The 27,859-nt window shown below is 41.0% G+C and overlaps 1 long non-coding RNA gene across 4 annotated transcripts in view; it reads right to left on the bottom strand.

The window, feature by feature from the left end:
• The window catches only part of LOC102447669 (uncharacterized), a 210,210-nt gene that overhangs the window by 167,446 nt on the left and 14,905 nt on the right, over positions 1-27,859 (bottom strand). For 2 of the 4 annotated variants that reach the window (XR_012906729.1, XR_012906728.1), the window contains exon 1: positions 4,712-4,834. This is a non-coding gene — a long non-coding RNA (uncharacterized LOC102447669). Of the gene's footprint in view, positions 1-4,711; positions 4,835-27,859 lie in introns of those variants that run through there. The other 2 variants (XR_012906731.1, XR_012906730.1) reach the window with 1 other exon arrangement.

Here is a 27,859-nt window from a genome sequence, read left to right on the forward strand (position 1 = left end):
GCAGGCAGGGAGTAGCTTTTTAAATTATTATCTGTAAGGCATGAATGAAATTAGAATTTATTGAGTGATATTCTGAAGATTTATTTGTACCTAAAAAACCTGATAAAGGTAGTACTGGTCACATACTACTTAGTGGTATAGTAAAACCAGTTAACGCATCTTTGAGGCTCCAGATTGGCTATCAAAGGTTGGATAGTATCAAAGGTTGGATAGAAGCCTATGATTAACACTTTACTAATAGTATATGATAGCTACTAGGAATAATTAATATTGCCCAACTATTTCTATTGTAAGCTAACATTTTTTATTACTGTACTCATAACTTTCCTGAAAATTCACTTCATGAGCAGAAATTTTCCACACATGGAATTTGCTGGAAAGTGTAACAGCTCAGCTATTTTCTAGTGCAATAAAATATACATTCCCCATGATAAAACAAAAACAGCTAGAGTACTGTTGTAATTGGGGATCAAAGTGAAATCTGGCAGAGAATTGGCCTTCTGTGAGCAAAGTGACCTACCGTTCTGGTGCAAACTAGTTTTGATTTGACCATATTTTCCTTACACCAAGTATGGTTTTCAGAGGTGTACAACAGTGACAATATTTTATAGTAATCACATTGTGTTTATTACTTCATAAGTTTAAGAAGTGGGGCATGATTGTTTTATTCTTCTCTTCTGTCTTATAGATCAGGAGTTGTCAAAGGGTTTTTTTGTTTTGTTTTGTTTTTTTGCTAAAGGACTGGCGAACTGAGATGGGAGTTTTTCCAGGTCACAGCTAAAGGAATGAGTTTGTGGTATCTTTCTCAAAGGGAGCCTGTCTACTAAACATTTTTCAGGCATTTGAATTAAGTAACCAAAACCAGTAGTTTTAAACAGAGTTACTAAAATTACTTGTCAGTCTGTATAGATCCACTCCATTCACATTTCCTAATCTACCACTGTTCCAAGGAGTCATTCACAAATCATGGAAGTCATTCTCTAAAATTTCTACAATAATAATAATAATAATACCAACCAGGATCACCATTTTTATTTCAAGTCTTTTCAGGCTGTATTCACACAGGGAAAGAAAAAAGGGAAAATAACCTATGTGAAGAACACGGAATCCATCTGAATAACCCAGACCATGAAAAAAACCTGTTTTGATGTTTAGTAAGTAAGAACAGCCTTAAGATACAGGATCAAGTCTTTCCTGTTTTTCTTATTATACCTTAGAACAATTTTCAGCAGAGCCATCTATTGGTGAAGTCACTCTAATATTGTTACAACTCGTTACATCAAGGTAATTTCTATGGCATATTATAAGCAATAATACATAGACAATATAGATTTGATGTAGGACATGATTACCTTACTTAAGAAATAAGTACGTGGAGTAGACAGAAAAAAATTGGATTTTTTTTTACATATAAAGAATACTAGTAATGAAAACTGGGAAGAAAAATATATTTATATGTTGGCAGAATTCATCCTAAAGAGAGCTTTATACTGGGAATTCACCCCAACATCCTTTATACTAGAAATTGTAAATCTTGCATCCATAAATATTGGAACACACAGGGGCATGTACTGAAAGAAATATCTCAACCACCCCCGCTTGCCTCACTTCTCTAGTTTCCTTTGGCCAAAGGGTTAATCATTAGTTATATAGCCCATCAGAAAACATAGGCTGCGTATTATTTAATTTATTCATGTCATGATATGATTCATGCCAAAAAGAGTTCCCAGAGCATTGGGCATTAATACACAATGCTGATCAGCTTAAGTCACACATTAGCACCCTCTACAGGCATTCTGTGAATACAACCTAATCATAAATACAGAACTTAGTGACGCCTTTCAGTGATGATTTTCAAAAGGGCCTAAGTGAATGATAGAGCCTAAGGCTTAGTCAACACTTCTAAATTCAAAGTGCTGTTGTGGCAGTGCTTTAACAAGGCAATGTGGTCACAGTACTCCCACTGGGAGAGAGGGCTCTCCCAGCGCTCTAGGTAAACCATCTCCATAAGGAGCATAGCTCCCAGTGCTGGGGGCCTATTTACACAGGTGCTTTACAGTGTTGTAATTTCTGCTCTTGGAGGAGGTGGATATTTTTTCATATCCCTCAGCGAGAACATTACAGTGCAGCAAAGTGGCAAAGCAGATAAGCCCCGTGTCCACTGAAAAATCAAAAGGACCATAGGCTTCTCTGAAAATGTTACCCTTCAGAACGAATCTAGTCTCCCATCAACTCAGCCACACAAGTCAACTGGAAGTGAAACTGCTGCAGCTCTACTTGGCAGGGAGAGGTCAGAATTTGTGGGGGATATTGAAGGTGCCCACTCAAAGAAGCCCCTTCTACAACTGCATGCAAGGGACGGCTGGAATCAGGACAGAGCTACCCTAGGAGAAATTTGCTGCTGTGATACTCTTCTAATCCTTTCTCTATACTAGGTGTTCAGTAAGACCATGAAATGATATTGCACACAATGGATTAAAGGTGTCTTTGTAGTCTGGCTTTGTAGTTACCCTTTCATTTATTGAAAGATTAGACATTGGGCCACAGTAGCTAGGAATACTTAGCCTTGATGAGGAGTTTGGAGAACTGGGAAAAGAGGACCAAGCCCATGTGAAGCCAGTATTTTCTGTCTGTTATCCTACTATTTTGTCACGTTTTAAAAGTAGGGAGTTAAAGATTGATCTGGAGCCTGGGAAAAGCACTCAAGCAGCAAGACCACTTGTGACAGAGTGAAACTATTTTTTAACCATTTTGCATGAGAAAAGCAGAGCCTGACAATTTTGTCCTTAGAAATATTATATGTAACCTATTTCCTTTGGAACCGAATCAAAACACCCCCTGTTTGTTTTCTGTCAGCAAAAATGAAGTCAGGCATATTGTGGGAGCTCTCTTCAATTCTAATTTTTGAAGGATTTCATCCAAGTTGGCAAATCTCTCAATCTTACATTGAAGAAGATACTGCTTAAATGCTAACTAAAATTAAACAAGCATTGTCACCACTCCCCCCATGAAGGTCTAGTCATGAAATGATACACACTTTAAATTTCTTGCTTGAGAGACTTCCCTTCTCTAATGGAACAAGTGAGAATCACAAGAATAACTATGACTTGGATCTGATGCCTTAAGAGTTGTACCCGTATTAGGAAAAGACACCTTAAGAACTGTGTGAATTTAGCAGCAGTGTAATTTACAAAATGAAAACCTTAGAGTAGAATAGGCAAGGTGTATGAATCAGCCTTTTAAAAAATAAAATAGCTTATCTCTATCTATTAGATGGAACAGCTATGAAAGGAGGAGAAAGAGAGATCCCTTATTCAACTGCTCTAGAATTTGCTTAGTAGGAGATATTTCCTTCAAGAACTTTGATTAAAGAAAGGTACTTAATAAATTAAAATTCACTTTATAAATTATTAACAAAAAATAGAGAAATTTTGATTCACGTCTAGATATTAGAAGACACATATTTACCAATGCCAACTTTGTAGTCTCAATACAGGCAAATAAATTATTCCAACATTAACACAGACCACATCCCAAGTGTTTTGAGCATGCTTGGCCAAGTAAAAATGTTTCCTTCTTGCAGGAAGCTAGAAAAGCCAATTCTATAGTCACTGACTTCAACAGAAGATGCATATGAAAAAGGACTGCAGTTTCCAATCTTCCCAGGATTAGCCTCATTTTAGAAAAAGGAGTTGAAGAAATTAAGCTAAGAAATATTCACAAATTGGTTTCACTGAGGAAATATTTTTTCTAAAAATAAATGTAAGGAGGAGAGACGCTGAGGGTGATCCAAGTAAAACCTTGGCTAGGGAGTGCAGTCTGATTCAAAAAATCATACTGAAATGAGCATTATTGAGGCTGGGATTTTCAACAGAGTCTAAATGAAGCAGGTACCCAGATCCTATGGAAATTCAATGTGAACTGAGCACCTAAACCCCTTAATCATTTGAAAATCTCAATATTAACTAAATTGAGATCAAGTTATCAAAGACTGGAAGAATATGTCCACATGTAAATAGCTTTCTTCAGCTATTTTATCTCTTAATTTCTTGGTTTTTGAGAGTTTATAGTCTTAGTCTGAATGTGCCTGTCCAGATTTCTCAGTGTATACACACATAATAAACATCCTTTAAACCTTGCCACCATTTATTAATATTTCTGGTGTACAATAGTTGTGCTAATACCCATTCTACACAGAGATAATATCACAGTCACACCATGAAATGCTTCAATGTGTATTAGAAAGTATTGTAATAATAACTATGGGCCAGATATATTGAACAGATGGGTTACACCTGTGTATTCTTTGGGACTGAGAATTTGGCTGAAATCTTTCACACACAAATATGTGTATGTGGAGTAAATGATGGTACTCCACATACACATATTTGTGTGTGAAAGATTTCAGCCAAATTCTCAGTCCCAAAGATTACACAGGTGTAACCCATCTGTTCAATATATCTGGCCCATAGTTATTATTACAATACTTTCTAATACACATTGAAGCATTTCATGGCAGGTGATGCACCTCTCATAGAAGCAAAAGACAGCAAGTCATACATATGTTTGGCATGACATGGTGCAAAGATTGTTCTCTATGAATACCTAGTTGACATACATGCCAGAGCTGAAAAGCTGACAAGTGCTATGACTGTCACTTCATCAAACTATAGGACATGAAATGCCCCCCCCCTTTTTTTTGGTAACTTACATCAGTAATTTTCATTCTGTTCAGTTTCCTTATGCATGAAGTTCTGAAACTGGTAAAAAAAATGAACACTGTTACCTTCTCACAAATGAAAGAACAAATATTTATGGAACACTGTGATGCAGCTGTTCAAAGATTTGTAAACACTGCTCCTGGCTGTGTTGCCAATTTACCCGATGTCCCTCTGTTTTAGCATTCACATTTGATCTGATTTAACTGGAGCATAATGTAGAGTTACATTACTGTTTTCAAAAGAAACTTGTAACGTATGAGCCAACTAAACCCTTGAATGGTAGTGGAATTCCTATTAGTGTCACTCTATATTGCATGTTTGCAGGACAAAACCAACATGGTCAAAATCAATTTAAGATCTGACTTTTTTCTCATCTATTTCTACAAAATATTAATAACTTAATTAAAAACACCCATTTTGGCCAAGTTATGTTCCTAGTCTGAGATTTGCTATCACAAACATGTGAATATGAGGATCAACACTTTCAGGACAAAGGCAGAATACCCGACAGCAAAAATTACAGTAACTTTGTACACTACTATTAAACCCTCTACTAAAAATATTTACAATAAAATAACTAGTAAAAACTGAAGACAGATGCTTTATTAAAAGGGGTAATATTGGGACAAAATAATATTGAGAAATTAAATTTACTTTGGATTAGTTTCATGTAAACACATAAAAAATCAACTTCTCAGAGCTCACATGAAAAACATAATGTAGTTAATATTAAATACACTGATTACACAACCTATTACTTTTACAGTTTATGTGGCTATGTCCTTGATTTCAGTCCTGTTTTGTTTATGATTAATGAATGACTCACCTTGAGTACTGTTGTATTCATTTCATACCTCATTATGAATTTGAAAAGGTCATTTGTTCTTTAGAGCCAGAAGGAAAAACATTTTTGCAAACAGCAAAATGTTGACAAATTTGAACTAGACACTTCCGTGTAACTAAATTATTGCTATACATTTTTTAAACTGCAGTACTTTATGTTTTCAAAAAATTTTCTAAAACGTAAGGGCTTTCATGGCTCTTTCTCACAACATGTGGGATAATAATTTGGGCATATACCAGGGGTGGGCAACCTGAAAATCAAGGGCCACATGCAGCCCGCTGGGGTTTTATTTTGTTTACCATTGCCCATGCACAGGGTTGTCAGATTCTGCTAGGTTTCAGCCAAGTAGCTCTTTTCCTACCCCATCACAAAAGTGACACACATTTAAAACAAGGGCACATGAAGTGAGATGCATGCTTATTGCACACAATATTGACTGTCAGAACTATGTGCTTCTTCTGCATCCAATCAAAGCACTGCTATGGTTCAATCGCTCCCACCCCATCTCAGCAAATTCTAGGTATGCAAAACACAGTTAGTAAAACTATCCTATCCCAGGACACCATCCTGCTTATGACAGTTTCGCGGCCCACTCAGATGATGGAGGGCCTCTAAGGCGGCCAACTCAGTAGCGTAGGTTATCCCTCCCTGGCATACATGTTATGAGTGGCTGTACGCGCGCGCGCACACACACACACACACACACACACACACACACACACACACACACACACAAATATATATGAAATACGATGTACTTGCTCTTTTTTGTGTCAGGTGTAATACTATATATATAAAATAGCACACTAATTATTTATTTATGCTATATAGTTGTCCATTTACTGCTGATAGTTACTCATTTGAGACCAAATCTTAGTTCAGTAGAAGTTAATGGAATTTGTTTCTCCATTTAGCCCACAATTGTTAACAACCAAAAGAATACAATCAATATTTTAAGAAAAACAAAGTATTTTTTTCACTACCAGCACACTAGAATGTGGCACTTTAGCTTCCTGAGAGCTGTAATACATGGACTCAGTGTTTGGGTTTAGCTTGATTTCATGTTGTCGGACAGAAATCGTTAGCTGCAGTCCTCCCCTCACACCGTCTTTGCACTGGTGAGAGTCCACTGGACACACTCCCAATTAATCTGGCCTGAGAGGACAATCAGACCTATTATCATTTCTCACCTCTAGAACCAAATTGTTTGAGAAGCTTAGGGTGTGTCTAGACTACTGAGTTTTGTCGACAAAAGTGGACTTTTGTCGACAAAACTATACCTGCGTCTACACTACCGCTGAGTTCTGTCGACATAACGTCGACAGAACTCAGCAGTTTTGTCGACGCTGGTAAACCTCATTTTACGAGGCATAACACCTTCTGTCGACAGAGTTCTGTCGACAGAAGGTGTTATTGCCTGTAGGGTTGCGTCTAGACTACAGGGTTTTGTCGACAAAGCAGCTTGCTTTGTCGACAGAACTGAATGTGTCTAGACGCTCTATGTCGACAGAAGTTTTGTCAACAGTATCTGTCGACAAAACTTCTGTCGACAAAACCCTGTAGTCTAGACGTACCCTTAGTTGCACTGCCTGAGAACTAGTGATTGAAGCATCTAGACCCATGGGAGTTCACGGATTATGTCTAAGGGGGCTGTGAAAGATTGTTGTTACCATAGAACAGTGGTTTCCCACCTGTCGTTGGCAGACCCCTTGAGTTCTGAAACTTTTTAGGGATGTGCAAATGAAAAAAAAGGTTGAAAACTACCTGTCTAAGGCATAGTGTCCCATGGCCAGTAGATATAATGATTCTGGTGAGCAGTGGCATTCAAACCAAGTATTTCACCCCCTATAGTCTTCCCTTTGCCTTATGTCCCAGACTTCCACTGGTCAACTACTGGCCTCTCCCTCTGCCTCTCACCCATTTTCATTCCATAGCATGCACAGCTGAATTATAGCTGTCCTTTACAGAGATACACTTGGGTTGGATCTGAGGCTACATTTGTCTGAGAGCCAACAAGACTTAAAGGACTTTAGGTGATTTTTATATTTGTCTTTATACAGTCAGTTGCATGATTGCCTACCATGTATAATATTTAGGCATATTTGTGTTACAAAGGCCAATATTTTCAGTATTGTGTCATCACTTAAAATAATGTAGCTGAGAATGATTAGTAACTGCAGTCTGACCTTCAGACTCTGCTTTGCTTAATATTGTGGCTTTAAGTCCTCCCCCCAATTTGTTCAGAACTTTTTGTACCTTGGATTATTAATCTATAACTAAACACTGTCCTTGGTGTTCATCTTGCTGACGGTGTTTGGATGCACACCAAATCTATTATCATTTCTTTGAATTTTGTAAACACATTAATTCCAACTCTTTATTCAGGCTTCTAGTTCTTTACAGTTCCATTACAAACTGAGCACATGAAAAGGACATTGCTTAGTCTTTTGGGATCAGTGATTAAAGCACTTTTCAGAGATGATAAATTTTAGATTCTTGTGGACGGTATCTCTTTATGTAACATTAAATACAATCAAACTCTCCATTTCTTAAGGGTTCAAGTCTGCCACACTTTTTTCATGTCAAGTAGTACATTACCGCTCAGTGCGAGTTGCTATAAGGGAAGGGCAGTATAGTGACAATATAGCTTGCTATTAACAAATGGCACATTTTATGTGAGTTGGGGTGGAAGTGACGCTAATCAGAAATCAGACCATCATATTCCAATAAGGAAAACTAAGTGGAGAGGTAAGGTGACCATATTTCCCTATGCTGAAGATAGGACACCTGACACAATTACTCATTCTCAAGTAAGTTCAACAACAATCAACCATACACACATTAAAAATAACATCAAGATGGCTGAGCCTCCTTTAAAAAGAAATACTGTCTAGTTGTATTCATTGTATTTACCTTTGTATCTTAATGGCTTTAGTGTTTAACACACACACACTTGTACATCTCTCTCACATGGAAGGAGTGATTGAATGAACCATCCTTTTCTGCCCTCCACACCTAGGTGGGCTCCCTCTGTCTGGCACAGCATCTTCCTGGAGCAACATGTATATGTAGGGGGGCATGCAGAGTCACATGTCCTCTCCCCAGATTTCTGCTGTGACTCTCACCAAAAAGGGGCAAGCAGCAGTCTTTCAATATTGTGTGGGAGGGAAACGATGGGAGCTGCTTCTAGCTGCAAGAGGGAGGCGGTGTCGAGGTATGTTCTGCTCTCCCTCCCTACCACTCCAATGTGGCTGTAAGCAGCTTCTCCTTTCCTGCCTGCACAGTGTCAAAAGGCAGCTAACATCTCCAGACTGCTACTGGCCACCGAAATAACCCAGCTACTTCCTATCCCTTGGCTACAGCATGTGCAGGAAGGCGTTAAGCCCTAGAATGCATTGCACACCAGGGCCCAGGGAACCTAACTTCAGGGGCTTCAACGAATCCAGCCAGTAGAGGAGGGTACCCTATGGGCAGAGGGTGGGGTGGGAAACGGGATGCTAAGCCACTGCCCTAGGGGCTGCTGTGGAGCCAGCAGGCTCAGGGTGTGCACAGGCTGGAAATTGCCCCCCCCTTCTGCTACTCCAGAGATTAGCTGAAGGGCAGAGAGGCTTCCCTGTGCCAGTGCTGTGTGCAGCTTCAGCACATGCTAGGGTTTTTCTGATTAGCATTCCAGGCCAGAGGGTCTTGGACCTTCCCAGGACACTGGCCAAGCCAGCAACAGTGGGAGAAGGAAGGAGCCTGTCAGCCAAGCTGTTGGTGAGCTCAGTGCTTCGGTCAGGGGCTGGTTCTCAGCACAGTGCTGGGAGTAGGATGTGTCTCACTGGGAGGGATATGGAAGAGCAGCAGGGCTAGAAGGGGGATTGAAGAGGCAAAGCAGGGAGAGGACAGTGAGAAGGGAAACACATTGATGTGTGGGCAAGAGAGGAGACTGGCCGCTGCCTGGTATCTGCCTGCACTCACCAGCCAGTGCAAGCTGGAAATGGGATGGGGGGTCAAGGCCCTGCTAGCAGAGAGCTACCACGCAGCAGGGGAGTACAGACCAGCACGGGGAACGGCTGTCCCCATGCTCTGAAGTTTCACCCAGTCACCGGCCCTGAATGATGGTCACTTCCATCATTGAACACTGAACCTCCTCCTGCCATTCATCTGCTGAGTAGGCAACTGGGGAGCAGGGATACAGCCAGAACAGGACCCACTATTACTGATCAGGGAGACAGAGAATATGGGACAATTTGCCAATTTTTAACAAAAAGCTGAGACACCTGCAGGAAGGCTTAAATATGGGACTGTACCTTTAAAAATGGGGCATCTAGTCACCCTATTTAGAGTGGACCTGAAGATGGTCAGAGAGAACTATGTAGGCCTAAACTGACTGCTCATATGCTGCTGATAACTTTAATAGACACATGAAGTAGTTCTCACATTATAATAGGTAATTTCCTCTTCAGGTACTCACACTCTTCATCACTGCTGGAGGTGAGCCACATCCACTCTGATTTAATTAGCACTGATGTCACACTCTTATCTCTGTATCCCTGCATTTTCTGTTTTCTTTTCTCTTCGGGCATCTGAGGAAGTGAATTATATCTCATGAAAGCTTGTGGCCTAATAAATTTGTTACTCTTGAGTGCCACTGGACTCCTTGGGTACATCTAGACTACATGGCTCTGTCGACGGAGCCATGTAAAGTAGTTTACTTGACATAGTCAATGAAACGGGGATTTAAATAATCCCCGCTTCATTAAAATAAAAATGGCCGCTGCACTATGTCAACAATCAGCTGATCCGGCACAGCACGGCAGTCTAGACATGGCACGGTCGACAAGGGAAGCCTTTGTCGATCACTCCGGTAAACCTCGTTTCATGAGGCATACCGGAATGGTCAACAAAGGCTTCCCTTGTTGACTGCGCTGCATCTAGACTGCCATGCTGTGCCGGATCAGCTGATTGTCGCGGTGGCCATTTTTATTTTAATGAAGCGGGGATTATTTAAATCCCTGCTTCATTGACTATGTCGAGTAAACTACTTTACATGGCTCCTTCGACGGAGCCATGTAGTCTAGCTACATCCCTTGTTATTCTATTCTAGTGTAAAACCATCAAAATCAACAGTTACGCCAGTGCAGGAATGGGGTAATACAGGGAGAATTAAGTTTACTGATTTCATCTATTGCAAGTAGCTTCTTACAAATGTAATTCTGGAGCAAATTTACTTAGTTATTACTAAGGAAGTTTATTTTCAAAGTAGATATTTAGAGATGACCGCTTGTAGACAGTTTGAAACATATGCATTATCCCTGGGACAGAGAAAAACTTTGTTGCTTTTGTGAAAGTCCATATATTTTTTGCAATATGAAAGAGCTATGCCACACTTCCAAGATATACCCAGGTTACACTTACAAATCAACTCTAAATGGTGCAGGGGATCAGCAGTTTCCATTCAGCTGTCAAAACAGGAGACCTCCTTTGAGCTAGTTCCAGATAGATGCACTTAAATTATTCTTTTGTATCACATTCAATGAACAGAGGTACAATGTATGTTTGGTTAGAACATCTGTGTCTTACACAGCTTTGTGTAATTCCATCCTCCTGCATACTGTTATGTTGGGGATCTCGAAGGCCTGCAGGTGTGTTGGAAAAAAATCACAGAATTGCACTGAACGTATATTTTGTATTATTTGACTTAAAAAATCCAGGCCTTCTCAGGCAAGAGAAATTTTTCAGGTATGAATGAAAGTGATTAATTTGTTTCACATTATGAGGAAAGGTAAAGGGAATTTTACCAGTATATTATCAAGTTACAGTTTTTCTTACTGGGGGAGATAACCTTTAAGACAATACCTTACAGCTCTCATGGTTCCAGTCATGCAAGGTTCTTATAGCATCCCTCTGTACAATCCACACAATTGATATTATATCGAGGCTATCTAGGAAAGTGTCACCCTGTTGATATGGTGACTCTAGAATATTTATATTTATTTGAAATACAGTGATATTAGATTAGTGAGGGTTTCTCACTTTTAGTACTTCATCTGTAGCCCAGTGAAGTCAAGAGAAGACTTGCTTTGTCTTCCATGAGTTACGGATCAGGCTAATATAATTGCTGTACCTCACTAACCACATTAGCTGTTAAAACAGGTAAAGCACCTCAAAATAACAGGCAGTTAGTTAACTCAAAGTACAGAAGTCTAGAGAAGACTAGTCCACTAGGCCCCAAACTCGAAATTGATATTCCTCCTATTTGTTGAATTTATAAAAGGCACCTATCATCTTGGTATTCAAGAAGTGAACTAAGGGTATATCTACACTAGCTCCCTAGTTCGAACTAGGGAGGCTTATGTAGGCACTCAAAGTTGCAAATCAAACCCGGGATTTAAATATCCCACGCTTGATTTGCATCTTCCCAGCCGGTCGTCATTTTTGAAATTTACAAATCCAGACTAACTGCCCGCGTCTACATGTGGCAGGGACCCAGTAGTTCGAATTAAAGCCCTAGTTCGAACTACCTGTTATTCCTCCTGGAATTAAGTTTAACAGGTAGTTTGGTTTGAACTAGGGCTTTAATTCAAACTACCAGGTCCCTGCCATGTGTAGACACAGGCAGTTAGTCTGGACTTGTAAATTAAAAAAATAAATAAAAAAAAAATTTTGCCTGGCTGGGAAGATGCAAATCAAGCGCGGGATATTTAAATCCTAGGCTTGATTTGCAACTTCGAATGCCTACATTAGCCTCCCTAGTTTGAACTAGGGGGCTAGTGTAGACATACCCTAAAGGTATAAGTAAAAAACAATAATGCCTATCTATCTTCATCCTGCCAAATTGAGGGTGTGTGAATTAATGTTCAAGGATCTGCTTTTGTTCCCAAGAGCTGACTGAGTTTTGCTTTTGCTACAGGACAGATTTTTAGTTTATAACTAAACGTTACTTGATTATGTTTTTGCTTGTAAAAGGCAACATAAGAATTTAGGGACGGCCATACGGGGTCAGACCAAAAGTCCATTTAGCCCAGTATCCTGTCTTCTGACAATAGCCAATGCCAGATACCTCAGAGGGAGTGAAGAGAACAGGGAATCATCAAGTGATCCCTCTCCTGTCATCCATTTCCAGCCTCTGACAAACAGAAGCTAGGGACACCATTCCTACCCATTCTGACTAATAACCATTGATGGACCTAACTTCCATTAATTTATTTAGCTCTTTTTTGAACCCTTTTAAAATCATGACAAGTGATAGAATTGGATTTGCTGTTGTGTTGTTCTAAATATCTCTCACCCCAAAAGGATTCTCCAGCATTAGAGAATACTTTTTTCTTCCCAACCCTTTCCTGGCTATTGTGAGCTGAAAAGGACTTCACTGTGGAAAACAGTGTCAAGGAAAACAGAAAATTAATATACATTTCACGCATTTTATGGAACACCCCTCAATCTAGTGGCAGTGGCTCTATATTTCCCAGTCTTTCAGGAAAGGGATGAGCAGGTTTTCCAATCACGTGCTCAAGTGCAAAGATGTCTGTTGTGAGAAGATTACATTTTGAAGTGCCTGCGTCTATTCTGTGGTCAAGCAACTATTACTTATGATAAATTCTATAAACCTTTCCCTTAGTTCCAAACTGTCTTTCCATCATGGTTTGTTGAAAAACTTTACTATTTTCAAATATTTGTCATTTTTAGCCCCCTGTAACATTAGTTCTAAATTCTAAGATCATTCGTGAGAGTAAGAAGATGGCAAATTTTGAAAAGAATATTGGCTAAAAACAAAAACCACCTCCTTCTCCTTGACAGACATTTTCCCTTTCCACCCCCGCTTCCTCCAAAAAACCCAAAACAAAGCCTCACACAACTGAAAGAAATCTAAATTACCTAAAGCTGAGGTAATACAGGTTGGACCTCCCTGGTCTGGCACCTTCAGCTCCTGACTGGTCCTGGATGAGGGATTTTGCTGGACCAGGAGAGGCCATTTCTGTACCCCGGCTACCACCTGCCCTGTCTGGCTCCACACCTTCTGCTGTCCCTGCTGCCCTCCTGACCCCGTTGAGTGGCCACCACTGCCATGGCTCCTGGCCCCAGTGGGCAGCTGAACATAGCAGCGCTAGGCCCCACCGAGCCACCACTACCACTACCACAACTCCCAGCCCTGCCAGGCAGCCACACACTGGGTCTCCTAACCACGCTGGGCAGCCCCACTGCCATGCGCTGGGTGGCCCCACCGTCAGCTTGCTGCAGCTGCAGGGGTCCCTGCTTTGCTGACTTTCCACCAGGACTCTGTGGTCCGGCAACATCCATGCCGGACCACAGATGTTGCCGGACCACAGAGTCCCGGTTTAGAGAGTTTCAACCTGAAGTAGCTAAGTTCCCAGGATTTGTCACTGCTAGCTTCAGCAAAGGATCTGAATAAATACTCACTCCTGTATCTCAAGTGAATTTGTTAAGGCTTTTATCAAATTAGAATTCAGGCACAGAACTTTTGTTTATGACAAAACATTTTATTTGGTTACTTAGTAGAGGCCTATTAATTGGCCGAATTCCTATTCTATGCTCAATAGAGCACATGCACTGGTGTTTCCAGTTACTAATAAGGCCAATTTTAGGGACAAATGGACCTTAATAGGATCAGTGTGCCAGCATGACTCAGCAGTAATTATCGTGAGGTTTTTAGCATCTACAATGACTCAACAAAGAAGCCTTGCGTTTCTATACTGGGTTTTGGGTTTGCTTTCCCGTCCCATGGCCCTAAAGCAGTGGTCTCCAACCTTTTTACACCCAAGATCACTTTTAAAATCTCAGAACAGACAAAGATCTACCACCCCGCCCTTTCCTTGAAGCCCCCCCTCTCTATTCTCCTCCTGTCCATCACTTGCTACCCCAGCCCTTACTTACACACTCTGATAAACAGTTTAGTTTTAAATTATGCGATATATAAAATTAAAATGAGGTGTTTATAGTTATGAAATAAATGGTCTGTTTTTTATTCATGCTATTTAAATCTAAAATGAAGCATTTATAATTATACATTTTGTGGGGACAGAGTTCTGCAGCTGGGGGCAGGGAAGAGGGGGCAGGGTGCTGGAAGGGCAGAGGACAGGGTGCCAGTGGGGACAGAGTTCGGGGAGTGGGGATGGGAATAGAGACAGAGTTCTGTAGCTGGGGACAGGAGAGTAGGGACAGAACTCTGTGGCTGGGGACAGCAGAGTGGGGACAGCGTTTGGGGAGTGGGGAGGGGAGGGAGAGAAGGGAAGTGGGGACAGCGTTCTGTAGCTGGGGACAGGGGAGTGGGGACAGAGTTCTGTGGCTGGGGAGTGGGGCTGGGGAGTGGGATGCCAGTGGAGACAGAGAGTCCCCTGCATCTGCCTCCTCCCAGAATTCCGACCACCCCAGAGGGAAACCAGTGTGCGCTTGCCCCGGGGCCAACCCCCACCCCCCGCAGGGAAGCCTCGCACGCAGGGAAGCCCCACGCACGCTTGCCCTGGCGCAAACCCCCGGCACAGGGAAGCTCCGCATGCACCTGCTCCGGGGCCGACCCCCCCCACGCGTGCCGGTAAACCCTGAGTGCGCCTCCCCTGAGGCTGACTCACCCCTCCTGTGCAGTGCAGGAAGCTGATGCTCCCTCCCGCAGTACACCCGGCAGAGCAGCTAGCGTGCTTCCAGAATCGCCGGAGGTGGCGCTAAGCTGTGGGACTTCTGTCCATCCCCGGGGAAGCCGACACTACCTCCATTTTCACTTGAGATAGGTAGTGGGGCTTCTCGGGGGAGGAGGGGAAGTAAATGGGGGTGGGGTGGACAGGACACCTTGCAATCGACTGGTCAAGGCCTTGCGATCAACCAGTCGATCGTGATTGACGTGTTGGTGACCACGGCCCTAAAGAATTTACAATGAAAGTGGATGGCTGTGTCTAGACTGGCTAGTTTTTCCGGAAAATCAGCCGCTTTTCTGGAAAAACTTGCCAGCTGTCTACACTGGCCGCTTGAATTTTCGCAAAAGCACTGACTTCCTACTGTAAGAAGTCAGGGTATGTCTACACTAGCCCCCTAGTTCGAACTAGGGAGGCTACTGTAGGCATTCAAAGTTGCAAATGAAGCTCGGGATTTAAATATCCTTGGCTTCATTTGCATCTTCCCAGGCACCGCCATTTTTAAATGTCCCTTAGTCCAAACTCCGTGCTCACGGCTACACGTGGCACGGAGTAGGTAGTTCGAATTAGGATCTCCAATTCGAACTACCGTTACTCCTCGTGGAACCTCCCTGGGCAATTTATTCCAGTGTTTGACCACCCTGACAGAAACTTTTTCCTAATGTCCAACCTAAACCTCCCTTGCTGCAGTTTAAGCCCATTGCTTCTTGTTCTATCCTCAGAGGCCAAGATGAACAAGTTTTCTCCCTCCTACTTATGACACCCTTTTAGATATCTGAAAAGTGCTATCATGTCCCCCCTCAATCTTTTCTTTTCTAAACTAAACAAACCCAATTCCTTCAGCCTTCCCTCATAGGTCATGTTCTCTAGACCTTTAATCATTCTCGTTGCTCTCCAATTTTTCCACATCTTTCTTGAAATGCGGTGTCCAGAACTGGACACAATACTCCAATTGAGGCCTAACCAGAGTGGAAGAATGACTTCTTGTGACTTCTCACAACACACCTGTTAATACATCCAGAATCATGTTTGCTTTCTTTGCAACAGCATCACACTGTTGACTCATATTTAACTTGTGGTCCACTATAACCCCTAGATCCCTTTTTGCCGTACTCCTTCCCAGACTGTCGCTTCCCATTCTGTATGTATGAAACTGATTGTTCCTTCCTAACTTCCTAACTTCCTTCCTTGTCTTTATTAAACTTCATCCTATTTATCTCAGACCATTTCTCCAATTTGTCCAGGTCATTTTGAATTATGACCCTATCCCTCCAGATTAGTCGCAACCCCTCACAGCTTGGTATCATCTGCAATCTTAATAAGCATACTTTCTATACCAATATCTAAATCGTTGATGAAGATATTGAACAGAGCCGGTCCCAAAACAGACCCCTGTGGAACCCCACTTGTTATGCCTTTCCAGCAGGATTGTGAACCATTAATAACTACTCTCTAAGTATGGTTATCCAACCAGTTCTGCACCCACCTTATAGTAGCCCCATCTAAGTTGTATTTACCTAGTTTATTGATAAGAATATCATGCGAGACCGTATCAAATGCCTTACTAAAGTCTAGGTGTACCACATCCACCGCTTCTCCCTTATCCACAAGACTCATTATCCTATTAAAGAAAGCTATCAGATTGGTTTGACATGATTTGTTCTTTACAAATCCATGCTGGCTGTTCCCTATCACCTTGCCACTTTCCAAGTGTTTACAGATGATTTCCTTAATTACTTGCTCCATTATCTTCCCTGGCACAGAAGTTAAACTAACTGGTCTGTAATTTCCTGGGTTGTTCTTATTTCCCTTTTTATAGATGGGCACTATATTTGCCCTTTTCCAGTCCTCTGGAATCTCTCCTGTCTCCCATGATTTTCCAAAGATGATAGCTAGAGGCTCAGATACCTCCTCTATCAGCTCCTTGAGTATTCCAGGATGCATTTCATCAGGCCCTGATGACTTGCAGGCATCTAACTTTCTAAGTGATTTTTAACTTTGTGATTTTACCTTCTAAAAGTAGCCCCTTTCCAGCATTCACTATGTTAGGCGTTCCTACAGACTTCTCAGTAAAGACCGAAACAAAGAAGTCATTGAGCATCTCTGCCATTTCCAAGTTTCCTGTTACTGTTTCTCCCTCCTCACTGACCAGTGGGCCTACCCTCTCCTTGGTCTTCCTATTGCTTCTAATGTATTTATAAAACGTCTTCTTGTTTCCCTTTATTCCCGTAGCTCATTCTGTGCCTTTTCCTTTTCCTTTCTAATCTTGCCCCTGCATTCCTGTGCTGTTTGCCTATATTTATCCTTTGTAATTTGTCCTACTTTCCATTTTTTATAGGATTCCTTTTTTATGTTTAGATCATTCAAGATCTCGTGGTTAAGCCAAGGCGGTCTTTTGCCATCTTTTCTATCTTTCTGACACATCAGAATAGCTTGCTTTTGGGCCCTTAACAATGTCCCTTTGAAAAACTGCCAACTGTTCTCAGTTGTTTTTCCTCTCAGTCTCAATTCCCATGGGACCTTACCTATCAGCTCTTTGAGCTTACCAAAATCCGCCTTCCTGAAATCCATTGTATCTATTTTGCTGTTCTCTCTTCTACCTTTCCTTAGAATTGTGAACTCTATGATTTCATGATCACTTTCACCCAACCTGCCTTCCACTTTCAAATTCTCAACCAGTTCCACCCTATTTGTTAGGATCAAATCTAGAACAGCTTTCTCCCTGGTAGCTTTTTCAACCTTCTGAAATAAAAAGTTGTCTCCAAAAAAAAAGTTAACGGTTCTAAATCCTGCTGGAAAGGGATAACAAGTGGATTTCCTCAAGGGTCTGTTTTGGGACCCCTACTGTTCAATATCTTCATCAATGATGTAGATATTGGGATAGAGAGTACGCTTATTAAGTTTGCAGATGATACCAAACTGGGTGGGGTTGCGACTTCTTTAGAGGATAGGGACATAATTCAAAATGACCTTAGCAAGTTAGAGAAATGGTCAGAGGTAAACAGGATGAGGTTTAATAAAGAGAAATGCAAAGTGCTCCACTTAGGAAGGAACAATCAGTTCCATACATACAAGATGGGAAGCGACTGTCTAGGAAGGAGCATGGCAAAAAGGGATCTAGGGGTCATAGTGGACCACAAGTTGAATATAAGTCAACAGTGTGACGCTGTTGCAAAAAAAGCAAATATGATTCTAGGTTGTATCAACAGGTGTGTTGTAAGCAAAACTCGTGAAGTCATTCTGCCGCTCTACTCTGCACTAGTTAGGCCTCAGCTGGAGCACTGTGTCCAGTTCTGGGCGCCACATTTCAAGAAAGATGTGGAGAAATTGGAAAGGGTACAGAGAAGAGCGACAAGAATGATTAAAGGTCTAGAGAACATGACCTATGAAGCCAGGCTTCATGAACTGGGCTTGTTTAGTTTGGAAAAAAGAAGATTAAGAGGGGACATGATAGCGGTTTTCAAATATCTAAAAGGGTGTCACAAGGAGGAAGGAGAAAATTTGTTCCTCTTGGTTTCTGAGGACAGGACAAGGAGTAATGGGCTTAAAGTGCAGCAGGGGAGGTTTAGATTGGACATTAGGAAAAAATTCCTGTCAGGGTGGTCAAATATTGGAATAAATTGCCAAGGGAAGTGGTGGAATCTCCCTCTCTGGAGATATTTAAGAACAGGTTAGATAGACATCTGTCAGGGATGGTGTAGACGGAGCTTGGTCCTGCCTTGAGGGTGGGGGGCTGGACTCGATGACCTCTCGAGGTCCCTTCCATTCCTATGATTCTATGATTCTATGATTATACCTCATGGGCCAAGTCTACACTACAGATATAATCAAAGCAGTCACAGTTGAACTTCTAGGGTTCAAATTAGCATGTCTTGTGAAAACACGCTAATTCAGGGTGCTCCTGTTGATGCTGGTAGTTCTGCTTCTAATATTCAGAAATAAAAAAAAGATTTTTTGATCCTAAAAAGTCAAGAGGACCTCACCTTAATGAGAGAAAATGTTGCAAGATGGTAGAGAGAGAGAGAAAGACATTCTCCTTAATAAAGTCTTTAATAAAGCTCAAAAGTGAAAACAAATATCATTGTACCCAACAGAGTTTTGGGGCCTCTACTAATACATTAAAAAAACTAAAATCATTGATGAAAAGTAGATATTTTCTGTGCTGGTTAGTTTAATATCTATTTTTAGTTTGTGAGTGATCACATCTAGTTTGTTGCACTACCAATGAAATTTCAGCACCAAATGAAGGGTTGTACTGATGATTCTTACGATACTAGTGTTCCTTTGAATGAACACATACGTTATTTCCTCAAGAAGGGAATGATAATCATACATCTAATGGGCAAAAATCCCAAACATTTTAGAATTTACTTTCCCCCACATTCCCTTTACTCATGCAAAATTCCCAGAGAAGTAAAAACAGTTTTTAAAAATTGAGGAGGCTCATCAGGGTAACTCCATGGAACATTAATTTTTAATTGGTCTAATACACTTTGTCAAAATAAACAAAACTTACTAAAACATGTATTTTTCCTGCCAACAACATAAATTATAATCAAATTAGGATGTTATTCATCACTAGACTAGGTACAGCATTTTTGCTTTATTAGACTTTACTTAGAGAAATTGCTACCCCCTGCTAGCAGTAGGATACATAACTAGTATTTTAGGTATTTTCTTCCCACCATGTTGAATTCCTCTACCATCATGAAGACCTGAAATGGACACACGTAACTATAAATCTAGAAAGTATTGACATTGAAACTAACCTAAATTTTAGGCCCACCAAAAATATGGATTTTTTGCTCACAATATTTCACATGCAGTTGCATTTGCATGTGCTAAGCAGAGACTTAGGTACCTTACTACTGCATATATTCCTCCACATTCTTCAGGTCCTTAAGTAGCATTTGGTTTTGAGGCCAGAGAGCAAGATTTTTAACCCCTGATTGTTGTGTATGATAAGGAGAGAGGAGATATATCAGAATTTATAAACATTTGTATAAATATATAGGTGTTTCAGGCCTCAGTATAGCAAATTAGTTAAGAACATATGGCTATGCAAATGTCACATTTTCGGTATAGTTTTGTTTTAATAGTTTTTTATTTAAAGATGTCAAAGTTTTCTTCTGAAAGTAAGCTGTATAAGAAAACTGATGTTTAACACATTGGCAAGGAGTGGGCAAAAGCTTCAAACATTTGTTTCTGTTTATTCTCATATACATTTTTAAAGTAGGAGAGGTAACTGAACTGACAGTGCAGATGGGGAGAAAAATGGGAGATGTCTGTCACCAACAGTCACTTATAACTACCAGAAATAAAATGTAGTATAGTTCTAGGCAATATTTATTTACTTCGCGTATTATGCACATATGCTAATAAAGTTTTTGCATGTTTAAAAAGCTATATCCAGTCCTATTATTCTATGATTCTATGATTCTATGAATGCAGTCCAAGAACTTATTGGATAGTCTGTGCCCCGCAGTGTTATTTTCCCAACATATATCTGGATAGTTGAAGTCCCCCATCATCACCAAATCATGGGCTTTGGATGATTTTGTTAGTTGTTTAAAAAAAGCCTCATCTACTTCTTCCACCTGGGTAGGTGGCCTGTAGTAGACTCCTAGCATGACATCACTTTTGTTTTTAATCCCTTTTAGCCTAACCCAGAGACTCTCAACATTTCCGTCTCCTCTGTCCACCTCCACCTCACTCCAAGTGTGTTCATTTTTAATGTACAAGGCAACACCTCCTCCCTTTTTTCCTTGTCTATTCTTCCTGAGCAAACTGTACCCTTCTATACAAACATTCCAATCATGTGTATTATCCCACCAAGTTTCTGTGATGCCAACAATGTCATAATTGTACTTATTTATTAGCACTTCCAGTTCTTCCTGCCTATTTCCCATACTTCTCGCATTTGTATATAGGCATCTAAGATCCTGATTTGACCTTGCCTCCCAGTTTTGCCCTGACCCTCCTTTCTCTCTGCCATTGTAGCCCACACTCCCTCCCATTTCCGACCCATCTCCCAGGTCTCCATGTTCTCCACTTACCTGTGGGCTTTGCTCAATTGTCCCTGTCAAACCTAGTTTAAAGCCCTCCTCATTAGGTTAGCCATTCTGTGTCCAAATAGGGTCTTCCCCCTCCTCAAAAGTTGGACGCCATCCCTGCTTAGCAGTCCTTCCTGGAATAGCACCCCATGGTCGAGGAAGCCAAAGTCCTCCTGGCAATACCATCCTCGCAGCCAGGCATTCACCTCCAGGATGCACCTGTCTCTGCCCAGGCCACTACCTTCGACAGGAAGGATGGAAGAGAATACCATCTGCGCTCCAGACTCCTTCACCTGTACTCCCAGAGCCCTGTAGTCACTCTTGATTCGCTCAGTGTCACACCTCGCAGTATCATTTGTGCCCACATGGATGAGTAGCATGGGGCAGTAGTCAGAAGGCTGGATAATCCTCCACAGTGCCTCCGTAACATCTTGGATACGGGCCCCAGGCAGACAGCATATCTCCCGAGATGAAATTTCAGGGCGACATATGGACGCTTCCGTCCCCCTCAGAAGAGAGTCTCCAACCACCACTACCCTATGTTTCCTATTTGCAGTGGTGGCAGAAGACCTCCCAGCCTTGGGGGTATGGGACTTCTCCTTCTCCGGAGTAGGGGGTGATTGCTGATCTCTTGTATAAAGAAGAGCATAATGGTTTCCTAGTACCATGGTGGGAGGGTTCGGAGCAGGAGTGGAGCAGTGCCTGCTGCCAGAAGTAACCAGCTGCCACTGTCCACCCTGAGCCGTCTCCTCCTCCACCAGCGGTGTGTCCTCAGTCCTGTGTATCGGGACAGCTACCTCAGCTGTCTCCTCATGAACACGGTCCAGGAATTTCTCATGGATGCGGGTGCTCCTCAACCTAGCCACTTCTTCCTGTAGCTCTGCCACCTGCTGCCTGAGAGATTGCACCAGCAGACACCTTTCGCATTGGATGATCTCCCCAGCCTGGATATCAGTAAGTGGGAATTGCAATCCACAGTCCCTGCAAAACCACACCAGGATCTGGGTAGAGGCATCCATGCTCAGGTGCTGTCTGGCTACAGGCGCTGGTGGAGGAGACAGAAGCAGTGCTGACACAGGTGTTGCGGGTCTTCCTGACCATCATAGGCCTCCCTCTGCCAAACTCCCTCTCAAACTCCCCTGTCTGCAGCTCCTGTCCACTTTGCTCCCTGGTCGCTCTCTGCCTCTGGCTTTTAAAGCCACTTTTAAAGTACTGCAGCAACCTGATGACACTGGAGTTACAGGATGTTTCTCCTTTATCATGTGTCTATCCTCACTATAATCCCACATGACAAATGGTACAAAAGAGAACACCTTGTTTTTAAATTAATCTCCTTAACATCTAGAAACATGAATCGCCAAACAAAATCTGGACAGTTGTCGGATTGTAGTTAAAGAAATCCACATCTCCACTATGGCTAGGTGGGGAAGCAGAAGTTGGCTGAGCGAAGGGGTTTGTGACTGTGGGGCCTATTTCCGTTCCTGTATCCATTCACACATCTTAGCAGAGTTTCTCTGGGTGGTGTCTGCTGGCTTCTTTAATGCTTTCAAGGAGAAATGGGCGCTGTCCAGGGCTCTCTGCTCTGTATCCCCAAAATGGGCGCTGTCCAGGGCTCTCTGCTCTGTATCCCCATCAGTTCCCTTGTTTGAGCCCTTTGACCTTCACTCCTACATCTGTTTTTCTTTTTATTTGTCACCCAGAATTATTTGGTGTCCTGGACCCAGGAGATCCTCACCATAGGCTGGACCCCCATAGGACCAGGGCGAGGTGGCTCATGTGCACTAACAACACAACAGAAAACCTCTCCAAGAATTGGGCATTTCTTTACTGACTCCATCTTATGCCTCTATTGGCCTGAACCTATGAAGTAATGAGGACCTTGTGTGGGCTGGTAACCCCAACAGACAGAACCGAACCTGGGACCTCTGGAGCTTAGTGCATGAGCCACTACCACCTGAGCTAAAAACCAGCTGCTTCTCAGCTAATGCTGTGTAGAGCAAACTCATTTTTTTCTTCTCTCTCTCTCTCTCTCGTCTAAGTGCCACTACATGGGAAAGTACACCACACCCAGTACATGTGTGGTTTACACTGAGAGTGCTGTATACTCTATCATTAGGAAAGCTATGCAACAAAGTCCTGATATCCCACAACATACTCTTCTCAACAAAAAGGAAACTTTCTAAATGCTTCTGTGCTCACATTGCCCCTCTATGGCTAAGAGACCTGGATCCCACACAAATGGCATATTAAACAGCTAGAGGCCTTTCATTTGTGTATCATCATGGGGACACTCTGGCAGGATAAAATTAACAACTTGGAGGTTCTCTGTAAATCAAATGCCACAAGCATTCAGTCCATGCTGATAAAAGCCCAACTGTACTGGACTGCACATATCATTAGGATGCCTAAACATCAACTCCCAAGAACATTTTTTTATGGGAACTGGCACAAAGACATCAGAATCAAGGCCGCCCCATAAAATGGTCCAAGGAGAGTATCAAGAACAGCATGCACTTTGGTGCAGTCAAACTAGAGGATCTTGAGAAGGCTTCATTAAATAGATCAGCACTCAGAGCTTTCCAAGTCTTTGAAGAGGAAAGAAATTCTGTCAGCTGCCAGAGAAAAGCATCATACCCTTGCTATAAGTACCAAGATGCTCATTAGTGACTTTATCTGCCCAACATGTCCATCATGCTTTGAAGTTCAGAATCATTCCAGAATCCACAAAAAGAGATAGTATGAAAATGTCATAATCAATCAGATAAACTCCACACACATACCTATCTAAGCCTATGAATACTCATGATATGCCACACTTTGCAGTATTGAGATAGTTTTGACCATCTGTGTGCTAGAACAGTGATTTAAAGCACCTTCTGTTGTCATTATTAGCTGCTCATACTGCAAGAAAAGTTTGAACACAGGAAGTGAATGGAATACAACAGTTTGCCAAGAAACTATTCCATTGTGTGACTCTGCTGATATTTTACACTATGAGAGCAGAGCTTCCAGAAATCTTGTGTAAAGGTTAACCTCATGAAGGTCTGATTGCCTCCATGTTAATTTGAACAAAGGCCAAACCTGAAATCTCCCAGCTAACCCACCCATATTCTAAGCCAGGGCAATTTAACTTTGGAAGCTCCGGGAGCCACGATGATACTCATAGCACATGCTAAGGGCAGCAACTTAAGTGTGGTAGCATATACATGCAAATATATACGCAAATATATACAAATAGCTTCTTTCACACTGACGGGCATGAATACAAAGTTTAAGGCAAGACTACACAACACACAGGCCCCATTTAAATCAGTTCTGCTGATATTAATAAAGTGCAATATTTACCTGATTTCTGCCCATATGACAGCACTTTTAATGAGAAATGACAGTTCAGGAATTTAACTACTAAAACGCATATTAACAGAAGACCATTATATTGACTACTTTTTTTGTTTTGGCTCCACCCGTGGGCCGCATGTTGAGTAGCCCAGTTCTAAGCCATCATTCTCTTATGAGAGGTGTTTTCTTATTTTTACTGGTGGTGTAAAAACTCAAAATTCTAAAATGAACAAAAGCTGCGTCATGCTATTATTGCATCATCAGCAATGAGCGCCCAATAATGTATCTCAGTGACTGAGCAATATTTGCCACCAATGTGTCCCATGCACATTCACATATGACATGACTACTGTTTATTAGAGCCTGACAGTATTTAGCTGCATCAGAGCAGCACAAGCAAACTGTTACCAACTTATTTTTAATAGCACCAGTGGTGCTATGTGTAACATAGATCTAACAATAACAATCATCAACAGCAGCCACCTCCAAAATAACAGAGGCCCGAATTCTGCTCAGAAGCCTCGGGGAAACATTCATCCTAAGTATAACTTTACTGATAATGCATTTCCTGAGGAGTTACCATGAGCGTACGAGGGTGGAATTTGACTCCGCTTCTCATGCACAGCCTAGAATTCGGGTGCCTACACACTCTCTTTTGAGTTCATAAAGTTGTGAGAGTTTAAGCTAGTGGGTAGCTGTTTAAATTCTGTGCTATCACATTTCAGAGGCAACCATACTAATGCATACATCTCACATATTCTGCATGTACGTTGAGGAAAAAGATAATGCAACAAAACTGAAGGGACAGATGTAGAATATAGAATTTAAATGTTAAAAAAGTGAAAGGATGATTTAAGTGGCAGCTAAGTAGTGAGGACTACAGCAACTGTGAAGGTAAGGCACTTACTCCGAATGGTGAACCATCTGCTTTCTAATGAAAACAACCCAACTTGTCAGCAACATCTAGAAAAAATGATTTCTTAGTCTGAGCATGTAACTGAGGAAAGTAGCTTTTTTGCTATATGAGGTAATACACTCGAATGATGTATGACTTAGATAATAGTGCGGGTTAATGATCTTCAGCTGGATCAGGGAGTAAAACAAAGTAATTTCATAATACAGAGCATGATGGATTAAATCATGTTAATACTGGGTATATACATTAAAGAAAATGATCTTTCTGGCATACTAAATGGCAAAATAAAAAGCACTTTTAGTAAGTTATATGATTAATTAGTCTGCCCTTTTATTTATGTACCATGATAAAGTAAAATGCACTACTTCTGGTTACCTCCTAGGCAATTATTCTAAAACTTGTATTAAATGTACCAGCATCGCTGCATTGTACCAGTCAATCAGGGACACCAAAGTATGTCCCTGTCTTTGTTATAAGTAAGGGATTCCCTCCCTCCCCTTTTAATTTAAACAGGAGTGAGCTCACTCCTTCCTAAGGTTTCTAGAGGGCTTTTCAACGTGAGAACATGATTTTGATCTCAATACAAAATTGGTCTATGTTTGAGATGATTAATTAGCGTCTCTGTTAAAGAACTAGTAGTGGGTAGTAAGAACTGGAATTCATTCAAGTCAGGGTTTAAATGCCCAGTAGCCTCAGAAACAATTATGGGTTGACCAGAGAACTGGTCTGATTTTAAAATACTCACATGAAAGACAAGTCATTTAAAAAATTATTAAATTTGGAACAGTAACCTGTTAGCCTAGTGAGGGAAACTTTGAAAACTTCCCCCATCCACAGTTTTCATAGAGGTGGTCAGTACTACCACTAGGTGTTCTAATCCTGGGTGTCTCTCTAACAGAGTTCACCAATGCTTTTTGCTATTGTTTGGCTTTTTTTCCCTCTGGAAATGGGATATGAATTCTGTTTGTAGTGAATATATATGAAAACCATGGAAAATGTAAATCCATGTGTTTTAACCATTTGTTTTAACATCTGCTCATTTGAACAATATGCCTTTAGCAAAGGAAACTTTGTCATCAAGTTTCACAATGTGACTTTCCACAGGATCTCATTTTGGCAAGTGAGAGTACATTTAGATGGTTAAAGTTAAGGGCCTTTCATTCTCCCTACAGCATTTTCACTATGTTTAATTTTAATCAGCATTACAGGGTGATTCACATGCACTGAGTAAGTCTCTCAATTTTCTATGTCCAGTGGAATAAGAGAAAAAGACCCTGAAACTTTCCTGTTTACAGTAGATCTCACCAGTGTTGTTCTTTTTGATTAAAAGAGCAGAATGATTCTGTGTATCTGGATTAAATGCTACTATTTATAGCTGAAGAAATCCTCCGACCTTTAACCAGAAGGCTTTCAGAAGATGCTAATTCTAACAGAACAGTAACAAATAGTGGGATGTATGCAGTGGTTATCACATTTGTAGATAACATCTCACGTGGAAATATCTGGTTTTTTGTCTGACAAATTTTTTCAGTTTTGTCTTAGAAATTTATTTTAATAAGGACACTATAGATATTGGGTTAATTATTCGCATATGTTTCTAAGAGCCTTTGAGACTTGGAAAAATAGAGTAAAATTGACAGAAAAATATACAATAAAACTGGATTTATGTTTCATAAGTAAAAAAAAAATTGAACACCCAATGGTCTAATTCATTCATTGCAAAATATAAAGAGATTTTAAAGACATATTAGCAGAAATTCTTTTATGAAAAGGAAATTAACTGCTGAAAGCAATGGCATTAAAATATGGAAGATGGGTGAACTACATGGGAGAGTGGAGAAGTACAGCTTCTGAGGCATATGAAGTGTTGGTCTAAAATAACTTTCAATTGTTGTTACCTTTTAGACTTTGTAGGAAATAACACAGTGCAGAAGTGTGACTTTAAAATTAGCATTTGAAAGTGCCTGTGAGGTAGGTGAGGGTTTTTAACAAACAGTGGGGTTTGAACCTAAAATTACATTAATTTATTTGCTGCTACAAAATTAGGTATATTAGTTATTATTCAAACTCATTTGTTAAACAAAAGAAAACCCTTTATATTATATAAAAAACAGCATAGCAGGCACTCCTTGTTGTCCATTACTGTTGACAAGACTTGGCTAGAAATGCAAGATATGTATAAAGAGTAATTTTGTCTCATTAAACAACAACACTAGTGGTTCCTCTTCATCTCTTTAATTCATTTCTTATAGTTTTTCTTGTCACATCCACTTGTTTTATGGCTTACTAACGTGCAAGTTATGGTTGTAATTTATGGTCAAAATTGAATGGTAGCAAATCACAGAATATTTTCATTG

The sequence above is a fragment of the Pelodiscus sinensis genome, chromosome 12 (genome assembly GCF_049634645.1).
Source record: "Pelodiscus sinensis isolate JC-2024 chromosome 12, ASM4963464v1, whole genome shotgun sequence".
Taxonomy (NCBI): domain Eukaryota; kingdom Metazoa; phylum Chordata; order Testudines; family Trionychidae; genus Pelodiscus; species Pelodiscus sinensis.